Source organism: Acinonyx jubatus, chromosome B3 (assembly GCF_027475565.1).
Source record: "Acinonyx jubatus isolate Ajub_Pintada_27869175 chromosome B3, VMU_Ajub_asm_v1.0, whole genome shotgun sequence".
Taxonomy (NCBI): Eukaryota; Metazoa; Chordata; class Mammalia; order Carnivora; family Felidae; genus Acinonyx; species Acinonyx jubatus.
This window is the reverse complement of record NC_069386.1, coordinates 109,913,213-109,931,294: the sequence shown is the minus strand read 5'-3', so window position 1 is coordinate 109,931,294 and position 18,082 is coordinate 109,913,213. Positions and strand designations below refer to the sequence as shown.

General features: G+C 42.8%; 1 long non-coding RNA gene across 2 annotated transcripts in view; it reads left to right on the top strand.

The window, feature by feature from the left end:
• Positions 1 to 18,082, top strand: part of LOC113601344 (uncharacterized) — a 59,734-nt gene that overhangs the window by 27,141 nt on the left and 14,511 nt on the right. For both annotated transcript variants that reach the window (XR_003422557.2, XR_008299468.1), the window contains exons 2-3: positions 374 to 502; positions 17,257 to 17,465. This is a non-coding gene — a long non-coding RNA (uncharacterized LOC113601344). The remainder of the gene's footprint in view (positions 1 to 373; positions 503 to 17,256; positions 17,466 to 18,082) is intronic.

Below are 18,082 nucleotides of genomic sequence, written 5' to 3'. Positions count from 1 at the left end.
ACACAAAAGACCACATATTATGTTACTTCATGAAGTATGAAATGGTCAGAACAGGTAAATCTACAGACGGTAAGTAGGCTAGCGGCCGCCAAGGGTTGGGACGGGATGAATGGGGAGTGACGACGTAATGGGTAGGGGTTTCCTTGGGGGTAATGGACATATCTTGGAAGTGGACGGTGGTGATGGTTACACAACATTGCGAATGTCATGAAAGTCACTAAATTATATACTTTAAAAATGGTTAAAATGGTAATTTTTATGTTGTGAATTTTATCTCAAAAGAAAAGTGAGCGAAGTCATCTTTCAGCCTCCTGTGTATACGGAGTGGTGAAGCAGTGGTGTTTCAGATGTCCTTCTGTCCTGGTTCTTACAGATTCTGAAGTTGGATGGGCCTGAATCCACTTTAGAATGCTCCTGCAGAATAGGACAAAATGCAAGATCGGCGTCTCTCTAATCCCAGGAGCAGGCAACGATTTCTCTCCTGTGACACCATGGGGACAAGGTATTGGTATTTTTATGTTTCATCTGTTTTTCTGATGGACTTTGGTGTCTGCACTCAATTTTCCCACTTGCCCTAGAGGCCCAGGACTTGTCCAGGCAAGATTCTAGGCCCACGGTGTGCCCTGAGTTGTCCCTGGTCTCTCTCCACGGTGTGTCTGCCCAAGAAGGAGCAATTCACAGGCTCACACCTTCCATGGACCCCTGTTCAGACTTTTGTGTCAGGTTCTGTCCTGGGCCTGAGGATCTAAAATGAACAAGATGGAGTTCCTGCTCTCAGGAAACCGGTCGGGGAGGCAGAAAGGTGCCTGAGAACCACTGGTGTGATAGAGGACATGCGTGAGGTGATAGGGGGAAGGGCCCACGGGGAGACACCTGCACGGAATCTGGAGAGACAGGCAAGAATTCGTCAGGAAGACAAGGCAAAGAGCCATGATGTGTGAAAGGGCCTGGAACACTGAGGGAAAGAGTTGAGAATGGAGTTGGGGGTGGGTAAGTAGACAAGCAGATAAAGTTGGACCACTAGATAGGGGCAAAGCCTGCAATGCCTTGTACACTAGCCTGAGTTTAGAATTTATCCTGATAGCAAAGGAAAACCACTCAAGGAATTTAGGAAGGGAAGTTCCATCATTTGATTTGCATTTCAGGGGGTAGGTCATCTTGGGAGAAAAATACAGGCTAGATCAGAGAAAGAGTGGCATGGGGGTTGGCAGGAGGCTGCCTCAGAGTCCATGCGAGATGATGGAGCCAGACAGAGGCCATGTGCATGAAGGAGACAGAGACAGAACTAGCTGGGCTGAGATGCTGATTAGCTGGTGATGGTTCAGGAAGGCAGGAGGAATAGGGAGAGAACAGTTCTGGGAGACCCCTGGACTTCTGGCTTGGGTAGGAGTCATCATGTGACAAGAGACCCAAAGGAGGAGCAGATTTGGAAGACAGATGACAGGATGAGTGTGGGGCAGGGTGAGCCTAAGTGCCTGAGGCACATCCAAGTAGAAAGGTCCAGCAGACCAGTGGGTAGAGAGTTGGCACCTAGGTTGGAAGGCTGGGTGACTTCCGCCTGTGTTTCCCTGTGTGCATGTTCCATTCCTCCCCAGGAGTTCAGTTTTGGGAACTGTGACCTGGAAGCTGCTGGTGTCTGCTCCTGTCAAGGTTATTCTGGTTTAAACTCTCTCGTCCGGTTGGCATGTGATTTCATGCTTTTCACTTCTCCCTTTAAATGGAAATGCAGAAAGAAAATGATCTTCGCCCTCCAGTGGGGATTGAGATTTTTTTTTTCCTCTCTCAGCTCTGACACCTGCTACTGTTTCACTCGCTATTAAAGGTCTGTGTGACCGGGTGGCTTGCCTCAGGCAGTGCTAAATGGGTGTGTGGGAGGGCCCGGAGAAGAGTCAGGAAAGAGGTATTAGAAAGTGACTCACAAAGATGGGCAAGCTGGGGCTTGGGAGCCAGGGTGAGGGTTTCCCAGGAAGGACCCATGGTATGTGCCCAAGAATAAAGCTGCCACCCCATCTCTGGTACCTAAGGCTCTGCAGCCCTTTCTAGGGCTCCTTCCTACCACTCACCTCCTCTCATCTGCCTTCTGGCCACGCTGTATTCTGCCTTGTCTAAGGTCACACAGCTCATACACAGTGGAACCAGAATACAAAGTTGGGTCGTAGATGTCAGTGTGCCCTTTATCCCTCCACTCCAATGCCTCTGTCACCATGACAAATGATTCCATCAGGGGGAGAATAAAGGGCAAGCTACCTGCCAACCCAACCCAGCCCAACCCTCCTTGGCTCTAACCATGAATGACCTGGTTGGGGGTGGGGGGGTTCCACCTGTAAGGCCAGCCATCGAGAGAGAGAGAGAACAGGCTGGGGTGTTTTGTGCAGCCCCTTGTTCTGCTTCCTGTGGGAGCCTGCCACCACCTTGGTTTCCTCTTCCTCTTCAGCCCTGCTCAGGCTGTAGAGCAAGGTGGGAGCCACTTTCTAGTCCCAGCTTGTTTGCCAATCTATTCTCTTGCAAACAAATCCTGCCTTGTGGTATTGTTGCTGTAATGGGAAAGAGGTTCATTTATTACCAATTCTGCACTGTGGGCAGACTTTTAAGGGATCTGTCTGTTTTCAGTTCCATATTAATCTGCTTTCTGCTATAGCTCCAAATATCTTCTGCTCATAAATGTGGGGTCATTTTACTTATGGGCTCAGGGTGGACAGGGGATAATATTTCTCTTCTTACATTTTCAAATGAGGCAAGGTTAAAGGAACTTGTCCGACCTCAAGACAATACCTGAAAGGATTTGGGCAAGATAAAAACCCAAATCCTTTACCTATGAAAAGTCTTTGCACAACAGAGCTGATAAGAAGCATATGTACTGTGTGTGTGTGTGTGTGTGTGTGTGTGTGTGTGCGCATGTGCACACATGCAAGCATGCACATTAAAGCTGTTGAGATCTCAAACTACCCTTCTTGGCCAGCAGTACTTCCTTACTGGAAAGAAGAGGAGTCTTAGTGATGTTCAAGGCTTCCTTTTTATCTGGGAACACTGTGGGTCTTCAAAGGACTAAATCAAAGAGTCGGAGATCCTTCCTCATGTTCTTCAGGCTGGCCAAGGGCACATTTTTCAAGATCTTCTTCCTGTTTCTCCCAGAGAGCTCTAGGCTGAGACCCTGCTGGTTAGAAATCCCGCATCACAAGGTTTTGCTGGAGTTTAATCTCCCTAATCCATATGATGTCAAGGCATTATGTCATGTTTAACAAATGAAAACCACACATCTTGGCCTCGGTGGGCAGACCAGTCAGAGGTAAGCTGTCGGAGGCCAGGAGTGTAATCTTGGAATGGACCCAGGAATTCTGCAGCCACCCACCCCACCCTGCATCTGCTGCCCCAACCATTTTTCCTCTTATGCCAGTCCCTGCTGAGTTTAAGGAGCAGGAAGGAGTTCTAACCCAGAAAGGAAGATTTAAATGTCCTTAATTCTCTGCCCTGAAACATCGTTCATTAAAACCCTAATGCTTCAATCTTTTTTTAGATTGCATTTCTTGATTTATCTCCCCTCTCCTCAAATGGGAACCTAGCGACTTGCAATTACCATTATCTGAGAGGAGATGTGCTTGCGTACATAGCCAGGGGCTTAGATGTGCTTATTATTTGCAGAGTGTGTTTCGTGCTTTCCCAGGTTTTTCCTTGCTTACGTGATGCTACTTAAAATCTACTGTGTAATCTTCACACTCTGGGTCTCATTTACTTTCAGGCTTCTGGGCCTTCAGATCTGTGTGTGGCCTGCCCATCTATGTATTATTCATAGACACACCTGTTCTCAAGTAAGAATCCAAATAGAGATTAATTTATTTATTTTTTTTAAATCGGAAGAGAAGGAATCACAGTTCTGGTTGTAAACCCATTGCCCCCTCCACTCAGAAGTTATTCCCAAAACATCTCTCAAAAGCCCTTCTCTCCACAGCAAAAGCCTGCCTCCTCTCCAAAGGAGATCTCCAGCAGGGTGCCTGCTGTGGGGACCTCTGGCCAGAGGCATGCCACTGTAACTTTGGATGTTGTTCAGTTGTGTTCTTTGCCTGACAGGAATGGTTCAGCTGTGAGAGCAGGTCTGGAAGCACTGGAAAACCTTTAATTTTGATATAAAAAAATTTCCAGAATTTAGAGGAGGGAGCACATTGTATCTTAGGAGAATCTTGCAAGGCTTACGTTATTGTCAGACTTTAACCTCTGCTAATATTGATTAGTTTTGTTCCTAAAATTAACTTAAAACATATTTGACGTAGTCTTGCAATTGAGGATTACTCCTAATCTCTTAGTAATTCCTTTAGTATGTAGTTGTCTTTGAGCTTCTTCGTTGCACTGGCTTGAATAACACCTCATGCTATGGTAGATTTTTCTCCCAGAATGAACCAGCTGTCATTTTGTCACAAAGCAATGCAGCAGGTGGCCATGACCTAAGTGGCAGAGAAACCCAGGAAAACTCCTGACAGGAAGTTGATATTCTGAATTTAACAAAACTACAAAGATGTTTGTGACTTTGTAACACAGTTTACATTATTGAAAGTATAGCCCCTGGGGTTAGGACAGACTCTACCACATATTGGTCAGCAGGCCTGGGACAGGCTATTTAACATCTCTAAAGGTACATAACCTCAGCTGGAGTAAGACAGAGAGACAGAGAGAGGGAGAAGATAAAGGATTAAATAAGATGTTACATTTTAGTAAGTGATAGAGATTGCATTTTTACAGTTGAGTTTTTAAACCGAGATTTAAAAGCATGACACTGAATGGGAGAAGCTGACATGTGGCTAGAGCATAGGATGGTTTGTGGTGAGGATAGCCATCTCCATGACAACCACAGTGCCTTCCACTTAGCAGGTTTCCTGGCAAATCACCCAAGGCACCATTTTGCTTATAGCTCAGATTCCCTGGCTCTTCCAGGAGTTTTATGAATAAAGATTAAGAAAGGTTTTCTTCTTTTTAGTATAAGAATAGATTTCATTAATTTTAATTATACAAGTATTACAGAAATATATTCTCTTTTTAGAAACCTTAAACTTTACAGGTAAGGCTGATGTCTTCTTTGAACACCATGTCTAGCCCTCACCTCCACCCCAGGAAAGACTCACGCCATCAGTTTGATGTGTCATCTTCTATACACTTACCATGCGTCAAACCACCTGTGGTATCTATACCCATAGAAAAAAATATAATATCATTTAATGTGCATGAGTGTGTTTATATATGTTATCATATTAAGTGTCATATTACAGCTTGATTTTTATTCATACCACAATAGGTCTTGAAGATCCTTCCATGTCAGTACATATAGTACATTTTTTAAAAACTGCTATACAGGTGTGTGCATGTGTGTGGTATGAATAAACTACACTTTATTTAGCCAATCCCATTTTGATGGTCATTTTGGACTATGGACTTGTTGCTATTGCAAACAAAGTTGCCACAAAATTCTTGGACCTGCGTTCTGAGTACGTGGATAATTGTTTTTCTGGGGGGGATATGGAGAAGCTGAATCACTGACTCATAGCATATGAACATTTTTAACTTTATAAAAATGTTTATTTATTTTTGAGAGAGACAGAGAGAGAGTGCGAGTGCGGGAGGGACAGAGAGAGAGGGACACAGAGGGTCTGAAGTGATCTCTGCGCTGACAGCAGAGAGCCAGATGCTGGGCTGGAACTCACGAACCCGTGAGATCATGACATGAGCTGAAGTTGGACACTTAACTGACTGAGCCACCCAGGCACCTTGAACGTTTTTCACTTTAATAGATACTGCCAAATTACTCTGCAAAATGATCATACCAGCTTACAATCCCACTGATACAGCATGGAACATTTTTTTTTCCTTTTTAACTTTTTCCAATTTAGTAGGTAAAAAAAAAAAATTCCCTCATGTTTGAATTTCCATTTTTCTAATTTACCAATATGGAGCATTTTGGTCACACATTTTGGAGCCATTCATATTTCCTTTTTATTTATATTTTACTTTTTTATTTCATAAATTTTACACTTATATTTTGCATTTATATTTCTGTGAATTAGAATTTTATATCTTTAGAATGTTTTTATTGGATTATTTTGTTTTTATTTGATCTGTAGATGTTCTTTATATACTCTGGATACTGATCCTTTGCTGTAAGTATTTTCTCCTTTTTTTCTTTAATTTTGTTTATGGTGTCTTCTGTCATACAGAAGTTCTTATTTTTGAGGTAGTCAAATTTTTCAGTCTTTCATGTGTTTTTGTACCTTGTTTCCTTTTCTATACCAAGTCATGAAAAACATCTTCCTGCATCATATTAAAATATTTCTTTGCATCTAGGTTCTTCATGAGAAGAATATTCTAGGTATGTAAGGCATTACCTACATAGCAGGTGTAGCTGCCCAACCCAGGTGGGAGGTTTAGACCCTGACATCACAGAACTGTCACACAATCCTCACTGAAGACTTGAGCAATCCCAACAATTTCCAGCAGAGGACAGTGTCTGAGCGAGTGTGCCTCCCTATATTGGGACCCTCAGGGGGGTTCCCTGACTCACCAAAGGGAACATTTTAACTGCTCTAAAATTAGCAAGTGCCAGTGAAGAGAAAATATGTCTAGTCAGGAAAAAGATGAGGAGCAAAGTCTGTTGCAAGTGTGCTACATGGTGGGAAATAAAACAGGGCCCAGGGGAAAGTGTCCTGGTATAGTCTGTGTGTTATGACTGCATTTGGGAAAGAACTGATCAAAGTTAGCCAGGATCACAGAAGGTTTTCTCCAAGGGCAGCTTTGATGTCTGCTTATGTCTGGTCCACACACTTGAGATGAAATCTCAAGCTCTACAGAGGAAATGTGATTTACTGGACAAACAGCAAGCAGGATGGAAACATGCAATCCCCAAACTTATCCTTTTGATTCCATCAATAATGCAAGCCCTGTCTTCTTCAGAGGGGAAACTGAGGAAACAACAGGCAGTGCTATTCAGTACAGTTCCCACCCCACCTCACCCCAGGCACATCCTGGGCTAGCAGGTGTTTTCTGTTATTTCTTGGTTTAATACCATCCAAGGTGGGATTAACGATATCATCATGAACCCAGAAGAGCTTTGGTGGTGAAATTCATAGATTTTGATAAATATATTGAACCACACAAATTTGCAAATCTGACTCAGCCTCTCAGCTCACGTGCTGGGCTGTCTCTGTTGTCCCTGCTCATCCATTCTCCACCTTTCTGGCCCTGCCTTGTGCCTGGGGAGGCTGCCTGTGCGAACTGAGTCACAGTTCCTTGTTCATTGGTTTCTGATTTGGATGAACTGATGAGAAGCACCTGCAAGAAGAGAGGTTTATGGATTTATTCCCCAGGCTCCCTGCCTGCTGGGCTGTGGCTGGCAGCAGCTTCATTTCTCTGCAGACTCGGGGTAGTCCTACAGCTATAGGAAAAACTAACCACTCTCTCTTCTTCCCCTCTCATGCCTTGGGGTGTTAGAGCTTTCCAGATAGCCTGGGTGCTTCCCTAACCCTGGGTTGGCCTCCTTTAGTCCTTTATTAACTTCTCTTTAGTCATCTCTTCTGAGTGTACTGTTTGATCCCTGCCCCAACCCAATCCAGACTAATGCAGAAACCTAAATCTATCTGGAGTCTTCATCCTGAAACAGATCAAATGTACTATTAAAATTTTATCATATGCACACACAATCTCCAAGCCCAGTGGTGCCTGCTGCCCACACGCTTTTCCAAGAGCCAGTACAAGTCATTGCAAACCTGCCTAAAAAACCCCTCAATAGCTGGGTTCATTTTCTGTAATTCTCTAGTGTTTAGTTATCAAATACCCCTTCCCCTAGGCTCACAGAAGTGTCTCATTGCTATAAATGCTCTTCAATTCCATTTTAAACTTTAAAGGCGAACAACCTGGAAGATGAAAGGATCACAAGAACCAATTTTGATGCCTTGATGGTTTGACTAATTCATTGAGAGATGGTTGTAGAAAGTTGCCACAGATGTAAATTATTGCATTTCTAGGCAACTCTCCCCTTCAGGGAGTGGATTGCTGTTCTGTAAGCTAAATAGTAACAATAAACAGGCACTGCAAGTAGATAGGTGCCCATCTCTCCACCAGATACACATGACAAAGTGACCTGGTGCCCCACCCCATCCCTTCTCTTCTCCTTCCACCTGCAGCAGAGGTATGAGTGAACAAAGCCCAGAGATCCCATTAGGAGGAAGGGACCCTGATCAATACATGAGATCACTAAGAATACCTGAGAGAAGTTTGGACACCTGCTTTAATTAAACACTAGGTGAGTTTTATTCACTGAAGACTGTTCCAGTTGTATCACTTGTCCTTTCTGGGTACATCACTTCTGCAGTTGTAGCTGATCCACTCTACCTCATTCCCAATCCAGTTCCCACACCACATGCAGCCCTTATCTAGTGACCTAAGAGACACCCTTGATGCTTTTTCCAGCTCTGACCACATGCGCTCGCTATCCATGCCCAAGGACTGTGTATTTCATCTACATCTCTGTACTCTGTGTTCTCCTCACTCCCACCACCAGCACTCAGCAGAACCCCCTGGACCACTCTACTGGCTTCATAACTGGTGTACCCTCCTGCCATCTGCACTCCCCTCTCCATGGCACAGCCAGAGTGAGGGTTACGACTTGTGATTCTGTCCCTGATACCTTTCTGCTTGAAATCCTTCAAAGATTCCCCATTGCTTTGAGGATAAAGACCAAAAGCTTTATAAACCTGCCAAGCTACATAACCTGCAGGGTCCCTCCTGTGTCATCTGATACCGTGCCTCCCTCTGCCATGGTCTGGGTCCCTTCCTTGGGTCTTCTTTCTGAGCCTCAAACTTGCCATGTTCCATTTCGGCTTATGTCCTGTGCCTTTGCCTGTACTGTTCTCACCACCACAACACTGACCTTTGCCTAGTAAATACCTTTAGACCCTGCCTCAAACAGCCCCATCCCCAGGGAAGCCTTCCCTTACCTGAGACTTGGCAGGTCCCTGTTACACATTCCCCTGCCATGCTCACAGGCTGTAATTATAAACTTAACTGAGAGATAGGTGCCAGTTTCCTCCACTAGAATGTACATCTTGTGAAACTGGGAATGGTGTCTGTCTTTGTTTACTTGGCATTGTGCCTGGCACATGGGGCAATCTGAAACAAGACTTGCTGAAAAAAATTAATGGATGTTATCATGCTCTTTCCTTTAATATCAGCTAGTGGTGTCAGCACCTCCCCAGACCAAAGAAATGTAGGTCCAGGGTCTGGAGAGATGTAGACAAGGTACCAATCAGAGTTAGGGGGTAAACTAGATTGTTCTCTGACAGCCAGCAATTCTCTGACTTGGGGGATATTCATATCCTCTTGTCTCTTCAGTCTGTAGACACTCCCCCAATCTGGCTCTGTCTTGTGCCAGTGTTGTTGTGTCCATGCCCATACACACCCCCAGCCTGTGACCATAAGAGCCCCTCTTCCTTGTGACCTCAAGGCCTCACTTATTCTTGGCCTGGGAAACCTGAGCCTTCCACTTCCAAGCCTGCTTCTGAGCAGATACAATAAAGCACTTAAAAGCCAGTTGGTATCCAGGAACTTCTTTCCTCCCACATTATTGGCAATACAAATGATGGATTAAAGTACAAGCAAAAAAGGTTTTGTTCAGAAGTTTGAGTTTTCAGAACCATCCCCAGGGTAATAAAATGGCAAAGGGAAAACCAAGCACACAAGCCTTTCCTTCCATTCCCCAAGTGTCAGCCAAGATTGCAGCCTAAGTGATGTATAAGAAGGAAAGGAGCCAGGGCTGGATGAGGGAATTGTCTAAACCAATGGTTCTCAAACTTGAGCATGCATCAGAATTACTTGGAAGGCATAGTAAACACAGATAGCTGGACCCCACTGTCAAAATTCCTGATTCAGTTAGTCTAGGGTGGTGCCTAAGAATCTGCATTTCTAACAAGTTTCCAGGTGAGGCCAATGCTGTTGGTCTGTGGGGACCACACTTTGGCAACCACTGTGCCACACTACATTGTCTCCCCTCATATGCAAATTTTCATGTGTATTCCAATGATGTGGTTGTTGAAGCCTAGACTCAGATTGAGTAGGTTGGACTGGAGCTTGGTGCCCAGACTGCCACAGTGAGGACCACATACTCAGAAGCAAAGCTCAGGTAAGCCATCACTTTCTTGAGCCTTGGTCCTCTTTGATAGAGATCTCTTCCTCCCTTTATGCCTTCTTGGGATATTAGGGGATGTTTTGGATGACCTTAGAAAGAGGGGGTACCTCATTCTAACTGAAGTTTCCAAGGTCTCATTGGTCTAGCCAACAGGAATCCAATGTCTGCATGCCAAGGGAGGCTTTTATCCCAGAAGGAAACCTGGCCTTCCTTTATCCCCCTTTGCTGAAAAGCCCCTTACTCAGAGTGCTGATGGGTGTGAAGAGGAAATGCGGTGTAAAAGATATACAGATACACCTGGGATATGTCACGGGTTTGGTTCCAGGCCACCACTATAAAGCAAATATTTCAATAAAGTGAATTAAATGGACTTTTTGGTTTCCTAGTGCATATAAAAGTTATATTTACACTATACTGTAGTCCATTAAAGCTGTGCAACAGCATTGTCTAGAAAAATAATGTATATACCTCAATTAAAAATATTTTGCTAAAAAATGCTAACCATCATCTGAGCTTTCAATAAGTGATTCTTACTGAACAAATATATGTATATATAGATATAGATAGATATATATAACAAATATAATAATAATGAAAAGTTTGAAGTGTGAGAATTACCAAAATGTGACACAGAGACACAGAGTGACAAATGCTGTTAGAAAATGGTGCCAATAAACTTGCTTGATGCAGGGTTGCTGCAAGCCTTCAATTGATAAAAAACAAAACAAAACAAAACACCCCACAATATCTATGAAGCACAATAAAGCAAAGCACAATGAAATGGGGTATGTCTGCAGTGGAAGAATCATGCTTCCAGGTCAGACAGATGGATAGTGTCTCTCTACTGGGAGGTGGGTCTCACTGAGACTATACAAGGTTAGGGAGTTAATATGGAAAAGTAAAATTTTCTCCTTTGGAAGAGAAGATTATGTGTTATAGCATTTCATTTAAAAGCAGGAGCTCTGGGCTTACATGTTTAAATGAAAAAGAATTTGTAAACTGTTTACCACAGTGCTTGGCTCTTAGTACATAATGAATGATGGCTATTGTTATTTTGTTTAACAGGACGTACTAATCATAGTAGAATCAGAATCCATATCAAGAGGAAGATGGGTAGGCTAAGAGCCTATAGAATAAAACAGCAGGACTGTTCAGCCATTGGGACCTCCTTTTCCCTGCCTGCTCAACGCCTGGCCCACAGAGATGCTCGGTACACATTTGTTGGACAGAAGGAAGGGATTACACAAGTCTAGATAAGTTAGGAGATGGGAGGATTTGAGCTCATGGAAATCTTCCCAAGGGAAAGGATGATGAAAACACCTGAATTCTTTAAAGTGGGGGTTTTTGGGCCCTGAGGAACCTTGCTCAGTTTCTTTATTTATACAATTGGTTGTACCGCTACTTTACAGGGTTATTACAGAAACACTTGACAATGCATGCCAAAGTGCTGGGTTAATTGTAAAGCACAAATCAAGTATTAGCTGCTTTAATCAAGTGGAGCAATTACTGAACAGATCCTTTGGGCTGTGACAACTTCAATGCTATGCTGAGACCGAGAGTAAAGGTTTTCCGCCCTCAAGGCAATGACATATTGGCTTTGCCTTTTAGGTTGGCTCTTGTGTGCTAGAAAAATCTCTGAACTTCTTCATATTATTTGCTAAATGGGACATAACTCTCTTCAGAAGGCCTGCGTACAGGTGGGTGAACAGGTAAAGCCACCTGAGAAGGAAGAAGGGCCCATATTGGTGGGTAATACAGGGTGTCCCTGAGCCTGGCTGGTGAGGAGCTGCACTCAAACCTCCCTCCCTCCCTTCCACAGCCTCCTGCACCTCATTTATTGTTAATGCTGTTTCCACTGGCTCGTTTGCAAATAGCTTGAATAAAACATCAGAGCAGGGAGGGGGGCAGCACTCATAGTCTTCCATGACTGCCTCTGCTGTGTTCCTTCCCTCCTTCCTTTTTCTCAGTTTCCTTCTCCCTTCATTACTCTGATTAACAGTCATGATATAATTGGCTTGTCCTGAAACAGCCAAATAGGACTCACGGGCTCTTGCAGGGATGGTGAGGAGAATGGTTCAGACAGGCCCAGCATTTGTTTTTCCGTTCTGTTTTCCTGGATGGAGGGAGGAAAAAAGCAAAGGCTGAATTTGCAACCTTAGAGAGGAGATCTCAGGATCAAGTGGTGGCTCTGCTCCTCCCAGGAAACTGTCTCAGACCACAGGAGGATGGCAAGGGCTCATCCTGGAGAGGACCACTCAGGCCCTGTCGGGTGGGAAGCCCCATGGCTGCTACCACAGGGGACACCAGTCCAGCTAGAGAGGCAAACCTATGCACCATCTGATTAGGGAAAACACAGCCATAGAGACATATACTGAACATGAGGCTCAATCCATACCCCCAGCTGCACAGGGAACAGTTTCTGTTATTTTCTCTAGCTCAGCTTAATTACTGACTCTCCTGTTTCTTCCAGCAACCACTTGTGTTTCCTGATAGCTTTCTCACTAAAAAGTGCATCCCTTAAAACACTATAATTTAGTACTGCCAATTTCTAAAACTGTGGTAGGTCTTTAAAATCATTTTTAACCTACAAATTCCACAAACTCCCTCTTATTTTTTATAAATTTTCTGTTTGAGATCCTGAGCCTTTTAACCTGTCAAGTTTCCCACAGTCTGGATTTAGCTGATTGCATATTCAAGGAACAGTTTAATATGTTCCAATGAGACTGTATTTCCTGCAAATTAGTAGCAGGATCCAAAGGCTTGATTAGGCTTAAGTTTGATCCCTTTGGCAAGATTATAGATGGTGGTGTGTTTTTCATCAGGAGGCACATCGTGTCTGCATGTCCCCTTTTTGTGATATTAGCAGCTGTTGATGGCTAATGCCTGGATCCACTCATTCACTGGGGTGGCAAAATGGTGATGTTCTATCACTTCTTTTTTCATTTATTGTTGGATACTTCCACAAAGAGATGTTTCCTCTCATCTACAATTTGGTTACCCAGTGGTATCATTCACAAAGGCAAGCCAAATGCTTGATTCTTTGTCTTTATGTATCAGTTTTCCAGATAATGAGTAAATTCTTCTCATCCTTCACTAGTGATCAATTAAATTTTTTTCACTAGAAAAAATCACTAGAAACTATGGCTTTAAACATATTTGATGGATTCAAATATATTTCTACAATTATTGTCCTATTGAAATACAAACTTGCCATCTTTGGCAAGTGGGAGTTTCTTCAGTTGGCCCCTGAAACCTCTGGGCATGGTGCCAGTAGTCTTTGATACCTTTCTTGCTATTCAGGATGATGAGGTTCAGCTTATACACCTGCCCCAGACCCAAAACCAGCCCTTCCTCCAAGAAGCCCTGATTTCTTAGACTGGGATATGGTGCCAGTGATACTCATTGCTAATTTGCTACAATATTAGTCACTGTTTTTAGTCCTTTCAGTGGACACACCTAAGGAATTAATGGGGGGGGGGCATATCTATGTACAGTCAGTTCTGCTATAATGCTTGTTTTGAAAATGTAAACTTGTTCAAATATGATTGGTATATTAAGGAACAATTTGAGCCTAACACAGATTTTGTGTTTGGCTATGGGTGGTTTCATACAGGAGAAATATTGGGTGAAGGCAGAAAACCACACCCAGCTGATCCAAGCTGCTTAAGAATACATGAAACAGTGAAAAAACAATCAGGACTAATCTTTCCAACAGACAGAGAGAAAGCACAGCTATACACAAAGGCCTTAAACCCAAATTGCCAAATCCTGCAGAAGTGGCATCTTTTGCTGCGATGAGTGGCTGGTTTGGTGGTTTGGAATATCTCCAATCTCCAGAATTTTCAGCTGTCAGGTGAAGCCACAAGTACAGACTAGAAAGCAGCAAACGAATTTCCAGCAGCGACACAGAAGCTACCCGAAGAAGCTGTGCATCGGGTCACATTCTCGATGGTGATGAAACAGGTATCTATTATAAATGCAATGCTCAAACGGCCTCCATCTCAAAGGCAGAAAAACATGACCCAGGATTTAAGGCTACAAAAGATCTCGGAACTCTGGTGTTCAGCACCAATGCCCAACAGAGGCTAATGAGCCAGCCGCCCACACACAGCAGGTATTCCAACTTTCTACCCAGTTTCAACTAAGCCTCCTTCCCACTGCTTCACAATAACCAACAAGCCACACCCTTCCGATGCCCCCTTCCACAAGCAACCCTCAGGTCTTGTTCAAGGCAAAGTGCCATATTTATTGTCCTATTTATGTATTTCTTACCCATTTAACATGTATAGAATTGCGCCACCATCTTTGCTAAATGTCTACCCTTAAAAAAATGTCACCGATGACGTGTTTGAGTGTTGTGCCTTTATTCTCATTTCTGCCATAAGCCTTGTGACTTTTATGGAATGGTTTTGCACACGGCGATCATTCTTAGGACCACGTATATCATATTCTGCATGCACACACCTCATGAGTTCGTATTCATCCTTCCAATTCAATTTCAGGGCTGTAAGATTTTCACTTACTTAACCTCTTCTGTAGTACATCTGTATCTCCTTTCGTCCATGCCAAAATCCTGGTTCTCAAGGATGTAGGAGATGGTAGAACATTCCATAAGTACTCATTTGCTTTAGCCCATCTCACACACACAACATTATCAGAATAACAATACAAAAATTGCCACAACCTATATAATTATCGACAGTTCTCCCAGGGGAGAGTTCCGAGTGGTCACTCTCGAGAGTAGGCAGTGTAAAGACTGCCCCGGGGCCCTCAAGGCCTCATCCCAGACCCCCTTTCACTCACCGCTATTGGATTGGGCAAACTCCTTTCTAGATTCAGCTGCTGTTCTCAAATTGGCTGTACTTCTGTCAGCTTCCCCTCCCTCCTTCAGCTTCCTCTGATACACCTGCTAATACCTTGCAAATCTTGAAGCTACTGGTGACGTGCCCTGCCTACTTGTGTTTTGGGGTTTCTGGGGATACCTTGTCGCTTGGACTTGTTGGAAGCGTTGTCCATGGCTTTTTAATTTTTTGCTCTCTAGCTGCTTCATCTTTGTGTGGGAATTCTGGGAGACTTAAAAACTGATCCACTGTCATTTGCTTTCCTCATTTGATAAGCATTTTTTCATAGTTTGTCTTTGAATATTGACAATGATTTTTTTAAATAGATACAGTGTTTTAAATTTTTATTTAGTCAAATCTATTTGAACTTCTATTATTTTTATGTTTAGAAAGTCCTTTGCCATATAGATGTCACATAAAAATCTTTTTACAATTTCTTATGATATTTTAAGTTTCATTGTGTGTGTGTGTGTATGTGTGTGTACATATGTGTATGTGTGTGTACATATGTGTGTATATGTGTGTGTGTGTATACACTTCTCTCATATATCTCACTCATTTGAAATTATTTTATAAAATGCTGTGGGAGTAATATTTAAGTTAATTCTTTTCCTCCTGAAACATCTAATTACCCCAAATCCATTTGTTGAATTTGTAATTCTTCCTTTGTTATAGATCAATTATAAATCTCAAGGTCTATATCTAGGTTATGTCTTCTTAATATGTGTATTTTTCTAGTTGTACCAAAATGTTTATTTATTTTATTTTTCAGCTTAATAGTATATTTTGAAGTCTAGGGCATGTCCCTCCTCATTATTTTTATTTTATTAAAAAAGAAAAGCTTAGCTTTCTTTTTTTTTAAAGAATTTTTTTAATATTTATTTATTCTTGAGAGAGAGAGTGCAGGGGGGGGGAGGAGCAGAGAGAGAGGGAGACACAGAATCTGAAGCAGGCTCCAGGCTCCAAGTTGTCAGCACAGAGCCCGATGCAGGGCTCAAACCCACAAACAGCGAGATCATGACCTAAGTCAAAGTCAGACGCTCAACCAACTGAGCCACCCAGCAGCCCCAAAGCTTAGTTGCTTTCATCCACATTATTTCTTGATGAATTCCAGCAAAAGGAAAGTCCAAAGTCAATTTTTTGGGTAGCCCTTTGGTTCTCTGACAATTTCGTTATTTAAAATGTGACCATGTCTGCTTGTTTGATCTCTTCCAAATGTTGTACAATATCCTAAGAGGTTCTGTCCCTGGCTGCATCTCATGATGGGTTGGCAAGGCTCACAACAGCTTACTCAAGGCTCGGCAGAGAAGTGTGGGGTAAGGTTTACACCTGACATTAGACTTGCTTAGGAAAATGATAGGAAAGCCATTGAGCTGGGGGATGCTATATGAAAGTCAGGATTCAACCAGGCAGACAAGGCTTCCTATACCAAGAGACTTGACCTTTCCAGTTGTGATTCAGGAAAGTGCTCAACGTTGGTAGGTCCAAGATGAGAAGAAATTCCATCCACAGGTAACAAGAACATAGTACCAAACTTCAGTTTAGAATAAATGTTTCTTACAACCAGTAACACACATTTGTAAGAGCTGAGTGAAGTTAGGACTATGGTATGAAACCATAAAACAGAACAAAGCTAATGGAATTATAAGAACATTAATCCATGATTGTGATCTCTCAAGGTGACTGAAACCAGCTGACTTTCACAGCCACAAGCCAGCAGTAACAGTACAACATATTTGCATTCTAGAGTTGACTTTTTCTAAATGGGGATTTCAGCTCTGACCTTGTAAGGTGAAGCCTGACAGTTTATAAATGCCTTCCTTTGTCTTCCTGAGACAAAAACAAAAACAAAATTAATATGTCCAATAAATGGAATGTAAAGACTCCCATCTTGTAAATAAACTTGGAAAAATATTCTGGAATATCTTCTATAAAATAGCAGCCTAGAGCCTCAGTTGAGATTCAGTAGATTTTATTTTATGCGCAGCCTGTTGTTTAAAGGGATAGGAGTCAAATAGTAAAACTCAGCCTTCAGGAAGATGCAGAGATACTAAACTGGAACAGGCAGCTCATGTCTGTCGGCAGTGAATCCTCTAGTGACACTGGCCCATGAATCTTCCTCTGTTTTTTCCCTTGCCATCAGTGAGAACCTTCATGTACCTGCAAGAAAGCATATTCACTTATTCTCTTAACTTATTCAAATTTATAGCTTCGAAAACTTGCAAGGCTGACCACTTCATCTCCCTCATTTTGCAGCCCAGAGAGCAGACCTGTGGGCCTGGGGAGGTGGAAGGATTTCTGTGAAACTTGTCTGCAGAAAAGCCAGACCTGCCAGGACATTGCTGCAAAATGACAGCTGCATTCACAGAATCCACTCTTCTCAGTTTGCAGATGGGCCATAGAAAACCAACAACAACAGGAGACTTTTCAACAAATAACGGAGGGATGTTCTGGGAATTCTACTGGTAAGAAAAGCATCAGACTAACTCTTTAGAAGGACCTTATGAGTGGTCATTTTTATGTAAACTGCCCATAAGGCTCTCTCAGAAGGTGCAAGCCCTATAAACACCCACAACTACAACAAATAACCAGTGCATTTGAATTATCTAAAGGAACCAGTAAGGAATGGTTTTAAGCTAGGAGGGCTGCCATAACACTGTAAGTAAAGTCAATACATTCCTGAGTCCATGAATTAATTAGTGTTTAAATAATAGAAATGACTATCAATTGCAAAACATTACCACAAATTACTTGCTGTGCAAACAGCTTCTTTTGTTATTATTAATAATTCTAGCTACTGATTTTCTGTAATTAAAAGCCACAGTCTTCCTTTGGGTGAACAGCAGAGCAGAGTTAGACGGCAGAGTCAAGTTCCCACTCACACCAATAAAAGTCACCTGGTGCCCCTGTCCCTTCTGCTGACCCTTTAAGGCTAGTTTGCTTCTAGCCTCCATTCTCAGCTGTCTGAGAAATCTAAGAGAGTCAGTCACTTGGTATTTGCTCCTTATGGTCAGAACCAGCTTTGATATTAAAATCAAACATCCAAGAAAATGCCTGAGGCAACATTTTCTGTTTCTGAGCC